We start from the raw sequence: 13,019 nt of genomic DNA, 5'->3' as shown, positions 1-13,019 counted from the left end.
TAGAGAAAAAGGATACAAGCATGGGAAGTCTGAAAAAAATAGTTGCACATTCAAAGATAAGAATAATCATTGTAACATGACAGTGTCCAGACTGAAACTGGGGAGAGAGTGTAGAGATAAAACAACCATAATGGCCACTGTCACAGGAGACCAGTACTCTTTCACAGGGATCAAGCATGAGACAGGACACAGATATGTTTATTTCGGCCAGAGCCAACAGACACAACCCAAAGTCACCTAACAGAGCTATACTCACAAACCAGGTGGATACAGGGTAAAGTCTAGTAAATCTAGGTACCCAGCGCAACCAATATGGCTTACCAGGTGCAGCATCCACTCTTGTGAGGGACTGAAAACATGCAAGCAAGTTTAAATCTTAAGTTCGTATTTACAAGCAGCTTCAGTTTCAGGTGTCTTTGGCACAACCCCAAAGAACACTATTTAGTCCATCTACATGCCAGTCCAGTAATTATCTGTGTAGCTCAGATTGGTTGCACCTTTTCTAGATTCCCCGCCTCCATAGAAAATCATGGAGAATGGGGCGGTGATCAATCACAGCGCACATGCTGTGTGTTGAGCCAATCACAGTGCGAGGGCTTCATGTGTTGGCCAATCTGGGCTGCGGGTGTGACAGGGAGGCTGAGGCAAGGAAAGCACTACAAACCAGCCAATGTGAACAGCACCTACCTGCCCATGTTCTTAATGCTGACTTGCTATCTCTTGATGAGATAGGTGCTTCTCTGTCTGGGGAAAGCAATGGCTCCCAGATAGGAGGCCTGCCCATCCCCACTCTCCATTGTCCCCAACCTCGTGGCACAGCTAAACCCAGATTCCTGGGTGTCCAGGCAGGATAAGTGTATTACCAGCCTAGACTCACAGAAGGATGGATTTACAGGGAAATCCTGTACATCTATCCAGGTGGATAGGGTGAAATGGCTAGGCTTAACCTTTATTATAAGAGCCTCATTGTCCCTACCATCACAGCCACCATTTCAGAGACAGTACCAACTCATAAATAAATCAGGGTGGTACAGTAGGCCTCTGCCTGTTACTGGGATCATATGGAATCAGTCAGGTTGTAATATATATTTAGACCCCTTGTTGTCATAGTCTCCAAATGTGTGTTTCCAGTACACTTCTCTCATTTTAGACATTTAGGGTCTCATATTGTAAGCAGCGATAAGACCCTTATCGCCAGCTTCTCGCCAAAACAGCCTACTGTGATTCTGTAAGGCCCGATAAGCTGGCGATATGAGCAAACATCGCCGTTTTTTCCCCCGGGAAAAAAAAACAGACGACCGCGTGGCAATAAGCCACTTTTCAGCACTGATCGACAGTTTTTCAAACATGCTCAATTCTATAAGCCCAGATCAGGTTTGTTGCAACTGATGCCACTTTAGAATTGTGATTTCTTCTTCAAATCGTCCCGCCACATAAAGTTGCCAAGAATGTGGGGAGAAGCTGCGATGAGCGATGAAAATGAATGTTTCCTGCATTGGATTGATGCCGTGGGTCTTCTGAGCTAATACCCATTAATATCAGTACCGGAGGGGGGGGGTTACAGGTGGACTTAACCCCTTTATTACCTTAGCAGATAATACCGCTAATGTAATGAAGGGGTTAACCCCTCCAGCTATCCAACTGGTAGGCCTATTCTTGGGGCTAATACCCTCTCACCTACCCCCACTACACACACAATACAAAAAAATACACACACCACAACAACCCCACTACCCACCTCTTAGGCCCCCAATAAACCATTACAATATCTAATCAACACCAATACAAAATCCACCCCGTGCCCCCACATACTGTAAAACCATGATTTATTTTTTTACACAAACAATTAATACCCCAGGCTGGTGAGGGGTTCATACCTCGTGTGTTACGCTGTGCTCACCACAAACTAGACGAGACCCCTGTACTGAGATGGGAATAGACAAACACCAGCCACAGACACAGGGGCCACGTCCGGAGTGTAGAATAGTCTTGGTAGACGGGTATGGGGTGGAGAGGTCTGGGTAGTTGTTATACTTGCCGGGTTCAGTGAAGGAGAGGTCCGGAGTGTAGAAGGTCCTATTGCCATGGTCAGAGTTGGAGAGAGTAGGATAGTCGAAATACTAAGCCGTGGTCAGGGTTGGAGAGGAGCGGAGAGTCAGAGAGAGCCGAGTACAGTATTCCAGAGATGTGGGAGGTCCATGGGCAAGCCAGGTCAGTGCACAGGAGATCAAAACTAGGAGTAAGGCAACAGGACAGAGACAAGGCAAGATTAGAAAAGGCAAACACAGTGCAACGTGAATCTATGCTCAGCCAAGGTGCCAGTGGCACAGCTGAGCATATATAGGTTAGGCAGTCCAATCCAGTCTGGGGGTGGAGCGGTGGCGCAGCTTCCGCGGGAGGCTGTGATAGGCTGGTTAGGCAAGGCAGGTGCAGCCACTTATGGCTGGTGATGCGTTGTTGCCACGGAGCTTGGGAGTGTCCGCCGTGCATGTGCGGTGCAATCTGGGGGCGGAACCCAAGTCCACAGCATCAGATGACGAGGCCACCACGTGCATGCGTGCCGCGCGCACCAGAGAGGGAGTGCGAGCCGCCACCGACCTGCGTCTGCGTGCGTGAGGGGAGGTGTGGGGTAGGCGCCTTTCAGCAACCCTCACATAGTGAGAGCAACATTTCCAAACATGGCGAGCTGCTGGCAGCAATAGGACCTGCCCTTCCGAAAAGGGCTCACCCGGTGAGTTATATCTGCTGCAGAGAGATCCACATCTCTCTGCGAAAATCTCGCTGGATATAAAAATATTTTAACATTTAAATGTTATGACTTGTGTATTGTAGCAGGGGGTCTCAGGAGCAGAACCGCGTTGGTTTCAGGTCCGGAGACCCCCTGCTTCCCGTGATACAGTATTAGAATGTATTCTGCAATGTATTCTTTCTGGCAACGGAGGACATGGACCTGCAGAAAGCTGATGAGGACACCCTTCACATTACCAGGGGTAAGTAGAACGGTTTTTATTTACTTTATTTATGCTTGCTAATGTTGTGATTAATAATGGGCAAATAATCTATTATCCATATCTGGATAATAGTTATTTTGCCCATTACTGATTGTATGTGTTTTGGTGGGGGGGGGGGTTGTTCAGTGTATTGATTTAAATGTAGGACATGTTTTATTTTTTTAAATACAGGATTGGTACCTTACGCCTGTGAGGACCCACAGGGACCACCCGAGGACCCCCGGACACCCATGGGTATAACCCGAGGACCCCCGGACACCCACGGGAGCAACTGAGGACCCAAGAGGGACAACTGCGGGGAAGAACCGGGGGCCCCACAGCTGTGGAAACCATCTGAGGGCCCCCAGACCCCTGTGGGAACCACCCGAGGGCCCCCAGACACCCATGGGGATGACCCGGAGACCCCCTAGACACCCGTGCGGACCACCCGTTGACCCCATTGGGGCCCACGGTGACCCGTGGGGACCACCTGGAGGCCCACGGAGCCTAGCAGGGACCACCCGAACGCCCCCAGACACCCGTGGGTATTAATTGTGTGTAGGAAAATAAATCATGGTTTTATGGGGGGCACATGGTGGGTTGTGTATTGGTGCTTGCTAAATATTTTTAAATTGTATTACTAACTTAGATGAGCAGGGGGTCTCCGGACCAGAACTGCGTTGGTTTCAGGTCTGGGGACCCCCTGCTTCCCGAGATACAGGCCCCCTTATGGGGTGCCGGTATCTCCTATGCATGGAAATGTCTTGCGTCACGTGATGTGGAACCAATGTGGTTCTGCTCCGGAGACCCCCTGCTACAATACACAAGTAATAACATTTAAGTGTTAAAATATTTTTATTACCGGCGAGATTTTCGCAGAGAGAGGCGGATTTCCCTGCAGCAGATACAACTCGCCGGGTGAGCCCTTTTCGGAGGGCAGAGTCTATCTCTGCCGGCAACTCGCCGTGTTTGTAAATGTTGCTCTCACTGGTATTCCGGCCATTCTGCATACCGTGAGAGCAACACGGCAAAAACATGGCGAATTCAAAACCCTGTTGATAATTTCTTTCGGACTTTATTGCATGAAGCCCTTAATGTGATCTCCTCATCTAAGTTTTGTGGATAGTGACTCAATTATTTGAAAACGCAGTTGGCAAATACCAAGCCGAGCTTGTGTTAAATGTGCAGCTAAGGGTTGCTCGATTACCTGTGGTCTAAAGGTTGACTTGTTCTGGATAATCATTTATTTAATTTTGCGAGCAGTTTCATCAATGTAAAATAACCCACATATATGAATTGCATTTATGGTAACCTTTAACAGGAAAACATTTTCATGCTAGTGAATGTGTGATACGTTTGTAGCCCTGTTTCCTAGTGAACACAGTCCGCTACCAAGTGCTGTATAACCTGTATTCTCACAGGGCCTAAGCCTCCGCCACGGAGAGCCTGGGGCACACGTAATAATATGTCTAACCTCGTACTTGGTGCAGCGCCTCCACCTGCGATGGCTCCCACCAGAGGGGGAGTGGTTCCTCGCAGGACAATTGTATATCACTCCACACACACACAGCATGTAAAACAAATGAATTACTTTACTCAACTAGCATAGTCAATATCAACAGGTGCCCCTCTCTAGAGGAGACACTACTACCGCGTCTCGCAGGACGCTCCCACCTCCACCGGGTGATCCCACCCCGTGTCCAATAACCCACACAATATGTACCCCCACCCTCAAGTGAGATATATATATATATATATGGGTGACTGCGCAGCCACTAGGTCCCGTGTGAATATAATAGGATATCGTTGGTACACTTGGTGATGGTTACCTGCCGGGCACTCCAGTACCCGGGCCTGCCAAGGATCTTCACAAAGGATCAGATGCGACTGGATTCAGCAAGAGCCGTCTGGGGCGATCCCACCCAGATGACTGCAGCAACGGTAGCGGGGTCTGAGCCCAGACCTCTGCTAAACATGTACTGTCTCTTTACTTGTCTCTGAACTTGCACAGTTAGGGGAACGGGAACCTGTCTGGGGCCAATCCCTATATCCGCTCTACTCTACGGGGACTCAGTGCCTAACTGGGCTGGGGTATAAGGCCTAGTGTAGGGGCGGTGGGCCTCCCTACACATGGAGCTCCATCTCCTTCCTCCTCCTGCTAGCTCTGACAACGTGCACGCCCTGTGCAACCCTTTCTACCTTCCTCCCAATTTTCCAGCCACCCCATTGGGTGGTCTCGAGGTCACTGCTGGGACTCGTAGTCCCATACGCTCCACCCTATAGGAACCGTTCCTCCTTCGCGGGCTTTGGCATCTATATCCGCGCGTGCGCGACCTCTGCTCCCTAGCCAACTCCACGCCCTGCTGCGCCTGCGCCAGCAATCAATATGGCGTCGCCCTGGTCGCCCCCTGAAGTTGCGGAACCTTCGATATACTGGAGCGTTCCCTGTCCTGCTGTACCCCTCCCACCATACAACAAACAAGTGCGAGAGAGGGGAGCCCGGCTACACGTTGTTACATTGTGTGTGACACAAACAAGGGAATGTGCCATACTGTATTTTGGTGGTCCCAGAAATTGTGTTGGGACAGTTTTCCAAGGGCCAATGCAAGCCCTGATAAGGGTGTCTCTAATGTTTCATGCTCTCAACATGAGTAGAGGGGAATTTGAATACTGGTTGAGGGTGATGACCTCATGTTGAACTATATACTAGTGTTTCCATGTAATTCTGTCTATTTTAGGGCTCCGGGTGTCAAAAATACTTACAAATGGTATGTGTTATCAGGCCCAACATGATCAGTACCCTCAACCTCTACTATTCAGGGCAGCAGTTTTGCAAAACTAGCTTGCCCTTATATCCAGCTAGCAAAGTACATTTTCTCTGTCTGACTTGCTCGGCTGACATGATTCATCTATCATTTGACCTCTCTGGTCAGGGCTTCAATTTTCTTTGTTGGGAAGGAGGATGGTCCACTTCAGCCTTGTGTTGACTACCAAGCCCTGAACCAAATTACAGTGAAAAATAGATACCTATTGCTATAATAACAGAGCTCTAGTTAGTTCCTCAAAAATGTTAGCACACCCAAGAGCTTAGCTATACTGCTGATCTCATTACTCCAATTAGTGTCTGTATATTTCAGATGAAGCACTACTGCCTTCTCTTGTTGCTGCTCTACCTCAAGGATCATGGATCTCAAAGCATGGCTTTATTTTTTTAAATACAGTAGATTTGGTCTGCTTAAAAACCACTACAGAGCCCCGTAATCCCTCTGTATCTCTTCTTACATCCGAATCAAGTAATCTGTTCAGAGGCTTCTACCAGAAATCCTCATTATAATATTTAAACCTAAGCATAGCCTAGCTGGTACTATATCACATTATTTCAGCTTTGTGGAAGCCGATCTTCCCCAAACGGAGAATACTGTTTATTTCACCAGCTCTCAATAAAATCATGGCTTTACATACTGTAGGCTACCTGAATAAGACTGAACCTGGGGGCCATATTTTTTCTTTTGGACAAGGGAATTAAAAATGAATTTTCACACGACCCAGGAAATTCTACATCTACATCTTCAGAGATACACCCAGTTCAGATAATGTTACAAAATAAATTAAATTAAATAAGAAGCATTGACTGTTCTTTACAGTGTTGTTTAAATAAATTCTAACCTTGCTGTCATGGGAGACCAAGCATTTACACCTTTATACCGGGATCGTATCACTGAGCAAAACCAAATGATAAAACAAATTGTCATTTATTCCATTGAAACAGACGTACAAACAGTGGATTACAAAATACAAGGGAAAGCACACTTACTGGGGGTATAGGGGGAAAACTAGACTTTGCTAGCTTCTACAGTCAATAAAACAAAGATTGTAGTTGACCGGGACATAGCTTGAGGTGTCCTGGAACGCAAATCTGCATGAAGTTCCTGACGCCACCTCTGTATGCGCTCCGGAGACACCGAAATCCCTTAACCGGGAGATAGTACCAAACGTCCTGGTACTCTTTTCGACTTGCAATCCCAGCCGTGACCGCTATGTTCTATTCTCAGAACTTGGCCCCAAAAGTGGGACCTAGAAAATTTCTCACCATGAAATTTCTAAAGCCGGCTCGCTGGTATTTCTTGCAGAGCATCTTTTGGTGATTTCAAATTTGCTACTGCTGTCTTGGCACTCAAAATTGGGATGAAGCTCAGCTAGCTACCCCTAAATCCATGTAACTTGACCACCTATGTTAGGCTTATTTCGGCCAAATGTACTTTAATATCTGGGGGAGAACAGGGAATGTATAATGCACTATGTATGTAAGCCAAAGCACTTTATTCCCTGTAAATGCAATCCCCCAGTTTAGTGAATCAACATTGTTCTGTGATGCGATTTGGGAGTCAGTCCTGTAAAGTGTAAATTGGATTATGTGACTGTATGTGCTTATTTCTAAAATAGCACACTTGTAATGTGATTTGCATGTGTACATTTCTATGGAGAGGACTCTGTGATTTAATCAGCCGAGGTCCCTGCAGAGAAATGTGGATTGAGACAAAGGCTGGGAGCGTAGAGATGCTAAAGATATTTGGTGAGTGGGAAAGAGTGGACAATCAGGTCTGCTCTGATTGGCCAGTAGTCCCTGTCCCATGTAAATGATAGCCACAAAGGGATATATAAGAGGCACTGCTATATAATAGTTTTTCCTTATATCATTACTTCACTTATATTATTATTATCGGTATTATTTACCAGCTTATCTATCTGTGATGAAGTGGTTTAATGATGTTGACTATATATGCTCATGATTATAGAAATATTATGATTGGTATTTATAGATTATATTTTATTCTAAATGTATTATATACTTAGTTGCTTTATCTAAATATGTTGTCCTACCATGCATTATATTTTGTTTATTTAATCAGTTTACATTATGGATAGTTTGTTATAATTTAGGAGTTATTAATAATTATTACTATGTATATTATTACTATCATTATGTTTATTTTATATATATATATATATATATATATATATATATATATATATATATAGTTAATCAACCCCACACTGATGAGCCCCTATAAGGTCGAAACAGCTGTCTGTGGGTGGTTTTCTGGGTATGCACCATAACCCTGGCTGTGCTCAAAGCTGTGACCATGCAGCAAAGTGTATGTGAAGTGACTAACCAATTGTGGCGCTCATATACATTTACAATGACAGTGATATAATCAATACAATAGTGATAATAGTGATACTTATACAAACACAATGGTCGATTGCAGCTGTAACCCGGTGTAGGATTGCTTTCTCAATCCTCATGGAAAATGGAAAAATGGATCATCAGGAAGTGCATACCATGTGGAAACATAAGAGACAAAAGTGCTTTTTGTGCAATATTGTGCAAACAGTGGTAAGGAAAGTTGCTAGCACAGAATGTGTACACAGAATACTCACAAACGTGAGGTGGAGTATGGGCACATAAAGGTATCTTTAAGGACTGGCTTCAGTCTATGGTGCAGGATGATGCCACAGCAAACAGATTACCAGGTGACCTTAGGGTAGGAAGACACTGGACATAGCGTAGACTGTAGGGCATTTAATAAATTTATTAAATGCCCTACAGTCTACGCTATGTCCAGTGTCTTCCTACCCTAAGGTCACCTGGTAATCTGTTTGCTGTGGCATCATCCTGCACCATAGATTGAAGCCAGTCCTTAAAGATACCTTTATGTGCCCATACTCCACCTCACGTTTGTGAGTATTCTGTGTACACATTCTGTGCTAGCAACTTTCCTTACCACTGTTTGCACAATATTGCACAAAAAGCACCATGCAGCAAAGACCTGCCTAAGACATGCAGATGAGCATACAGTTGTATTTATATATATATATATATATATATATATATATATATATATATATATATATATATATATATATATATATTATATTTATTATTGTTTATTTATTTATTATTTTTATTATGTCACTGGATTATTTATCTTTTTCCTTGCTTTTTGTTCACAAATACTTTCTGTTGGTTTTAACATTATTTATCTGTTACAATTTTTGTCATAGGCTTGACAGTATTGTTGCAATAAGAAGTTGATATTTCTCGTTATATGTATATGTTTGTGATAACTTTGTACTGCAGCTCCGTATGGGCTATTTGGCACCCTCGTTTATTAATATTCAGCTGTGTAGAGGGGATGCCAATTAGATGTATTTGCTATGAGCCTATCATAGAGCTGACAGTACCTTATAGAATACAGTACCTTATAGAGGAGCACACAGACGCTTCACCATTTACTCTTTGACAAAGTCCCAAGTGGGATGAAACGCGTCAGAGTGTGTCTGGCTATGTGAACATGCTCGTTTTTTCAATAAATTAGCCATTTTTCTAAGAGCTGCGTTTGGTTACCTTTTTCCCTGGTGCACCGCTTTCCTTGGATACTCTTCTACTACTGCTCTAGCTGGTAGCACGTGGATTCCCCACACAGATTCAGGACGCACTCTCCAGTGGATTATTCTCCTGCATAGCCGAGCACACTGGTTGCAGCGTGACAGCAGGTACTTCTGTGGGTGGAGTGGGCTGGGGCTATTTAGAGTTATCCGGGCTGTTCTTAGTCAGGATTGTTGGCGACACTATTGATTACCCATTTATCACCCCTCCCCCTAGCCTGCACAATAGTCTGCTGTATTAATAGACCATTTATATGTGCCTGCCCTGTGTATTCTGATTATTGTTATTGGATTTACCTTAAACACTTTCTAGCCCTTGAGCACTGGCTGTTGGATCATTGCCCTACATTTTCTTGAAGCAGGCCCCTGCACCTAGCGAGGCTAGAGTCTATGCCCCAGTCCCCCAGCTGGTATTGTATCTTGTTTTGTACGTCTTTGTTTTGTCTGCTGGAGTGCCAGAAAAAACATAATTTTATTCAACAACCTTGTCCTGTTTCATACTAATTCATGGTGATTTCGGTGTAAAAATACTTGTCTCCTGTGACAGGGCTCTATACTTTTATTCCCACTAGCCATATTCCTAACACACAGCAAACCTGACTTAGACCTCATAGCCTTTTGGGCTATTACACATTTATGAAACACAAAATATTTTTTACCATATTTCTTCTAAGTCCCAAAATAGAATGAAAAGATGCTTAGGTTAATTCCCAGAACTGTAGCTCATTCCCTTAAGAAAAAAAACTCAGTTAGAACTAAAAAATGCTTAGGTTCAATCTCAGAGCTGTATCTGCTTCCTTTAGTGAAAATAGGATTTAGGTTTCATAAAAATTCTTGCAACCTCATAAGGTTGGAGTAACCCCCAGAACCTCTATACAGTACTGGTTCGGGGGAACCTGGGCATATACTTGGGGACAATCACAAACTTAGGGACCCCTGACTGTCCCCGGGATACACATATCCCTATTCCCTCATTTACCTTTCTGGTCTGTGTTGAAGCAGGGAAACCTGCCGGTGAGTCACGTAACTGTTTTCAAGGGAGGATTTTGACTGGGGTGATGTGTCTATATGTCCCCAGGAATCTGGCCTGATTCCCAGATACATTTTTGGGGTGGCTACCTAGACACAATCTGACAACACGTTTACTGCAGAACCCCCTTTGGAACTCATAGCCTCTCAATCTCCACTGTTTAGCACTCCAGGAAAGGTAAAACACACATAAATTCTTTATTGTCATACAGTACAATCATATGCATTTCATGTATGACAGACAGGTTCAAGAGTTGACCCTCTAAAACCACAAATATGGCTCAGAGGTAACCAGCCGGGCATAATACCTTTAATTGGTGGCCTGGTTACCCCTCACTGACACCTCCCTCCTCAAGATGAAGGCTCGGTTGCAGCCACCCTGTCCGGCAGCTCAACTAGCCTGACACATCTTGAGGCTTTTGGCTCGCAGGGAATATTCGGTCGTGAAAGTCCATCAACGTTTCCGTGCTCGCTGCCTTTCTTGTGCTGAATCGTGAAATCAAATTCTTGCAGTGCAATACTCCAGCGAAGCAATTTGCCATTCTCTCCCCGATACCCTTTGTAGCCAACTTAATGGGTTGTGGTCCGTGATTACAGTAAATGTCCTGCCATACAAATAGGGCTGCAATTTCGTCAGAGCTCAAACAATGGCCAGGCATTCCTTTTCAATTGTGGCATAAGCCACTTCTTTGGGTAAAATTTCCTGCTCAAATAAACCACAGGATGTTCACCCCCCTCCTCGCCCACCTGGCTGAGCACAGCACCAAATCCATAGTCAGAGGCATCAGTCTGTACAAGAAACTTTTTAGTGTAATCTGGTGCAGCCAGAATGGGAGCAGTAACTAGTGCTGTCTTCAGTGCCTGAAAAGCCTTTTGACAGGCAGGAGACCAGGCTACCAGAACCAGGAGTCGTTTCTGTGTCAAGTCAGTCAGGGGTTTTGCAATGGCACTATACTGAGGGACAAACTTTCTATAGTAGCCTGTGGTGCCTAAAAAAGCCATGACCTGCTTTTTGGTCCTAGGTACTGGCCACTGCACTATAGCTTCCACCTTAGCTGGTTCTGGCTTAAGGTGCCCTCCACCCACTCTGTGCCCTAATTACAACACTTCTGCCAAACCCACTAAACACTTTGCACGCTTCAGTGTCAGCCCTGCTTTCCTGATCCTTTTCAGCACCACAGCTACATGCACTAAATGTGAGTCCCACAAATTACTGAAAACATCAATGTCGTCTAGGTATGCCCTTGCAAAACTTTGCATCCCTTCCAAAAACCTATTGACCAGGCGTTGGAAGGTAGCCGTGGCATTCTTCATCCCAAATGGCATCACCAAAAATTCATAGAGGCCACTTGGAGTAATGAATGCTGACTTCTCGCTAGCCTCCTGGGTCAGAGGGATTTGGCCAAATCCATGGTAGTCAGACACTTTGCCCCGGCGAGCTCATCTAAGGGCTCATCCATTCGGGGCATGGGAACTGAGTGGTTCCATCCTTCTTAGGTACCAGGACTATCGGACATGCCCAAGGGTTCTGAGATGGTACACTTACCCCTAGGGCCAGAATCTCTTCCACTTCCTTCTCTATGCTGCTTTTTACCTCTGCTAATACTCGATAAGCATGCTTATGCAGAGGTCTCTGATCACCAGTAAGCACTGGATGATCTGTGATATGTGTTCTGACTGGCTTGTCCATGAACAGAACCCTATGCGGCTCTAGCATAGCCTTTGCTTGCACACGTTGCTGTGCACTGAGCTGAGACCCTATCTCAACTTGCTCCACTGTGCCACCCTGCCTAGTTTCCCCTAGGAGGTCAGGCAGAGCATTGCTCACCGGGTCCCCCTCTCGGTGGGCTACAAATAGCCAGTACTGATGCCACCCTCTGTTTGAAATATTCCTTTAACATATTAGATGATACACAAAACCCCAGCAAGCTCTTTTTGGGAACCCCTGAGCCCCCACAAAATATATGTATATAAGTGTCAAAAAGGAGTGCTATTGAGCGTGGCATATGTATACAACAGACAACAGAGACGCCCAACGCTACATCCAACATGACAGAAATACACAGTAAAATACTTATATATTCTCTTGAAAAAGGGTAATTTAGTTTAACCCTTTGACCAAAGCGTTGTAAGTTTGCGAGCTACAACAAGGCAGACACCCGTTCGGAAATCCTAACACTACCAGATAAAATACTAATATACCTCTATTAGGATTACAATTCTCATTAACCTCTATTAGGAGGGAGAAAGACCACATTGGATATATATCCAGTAGAATGAAAGAACCTACTAACTTGGGAAGTGGGGAGGAGCGGGCTTAAAACCTGGGAAGGAGGAGCCACTAACCTCCAACTGCTGAAACAGCTGAGAAGAGGTTAACAAAACACAAAACCCCAGCAAGCTCTTTTTGGGAACCCCTGAGACCCCACAATATATATATATATATGTATATAAGTGTCAAAAAGGAGTGCTATTGAGCGTGGCATATGTATACAACAGAGGACAGAGAAGCCCAACGCTACATCCAACATGACAGAAAAACACATATTG

The sequence above is a fragment of the Ascaphus truei genome, chromosome 4, assembly GCF_040206685.1.
Source record: "Ascaphus truei isolate aAscTru1 chromosome 4, aAscTru1.hap1, whole genome shotgun sequence".
Taxonomy (NCBI): Eukaryota; Metazoa; Chordata; class Amphibia; order Anura; family Ascaphidae; genus Ascaphus; species Ascaphus truei.
This window is presented reverse-complemented; position numbering follows the sequence as displayed.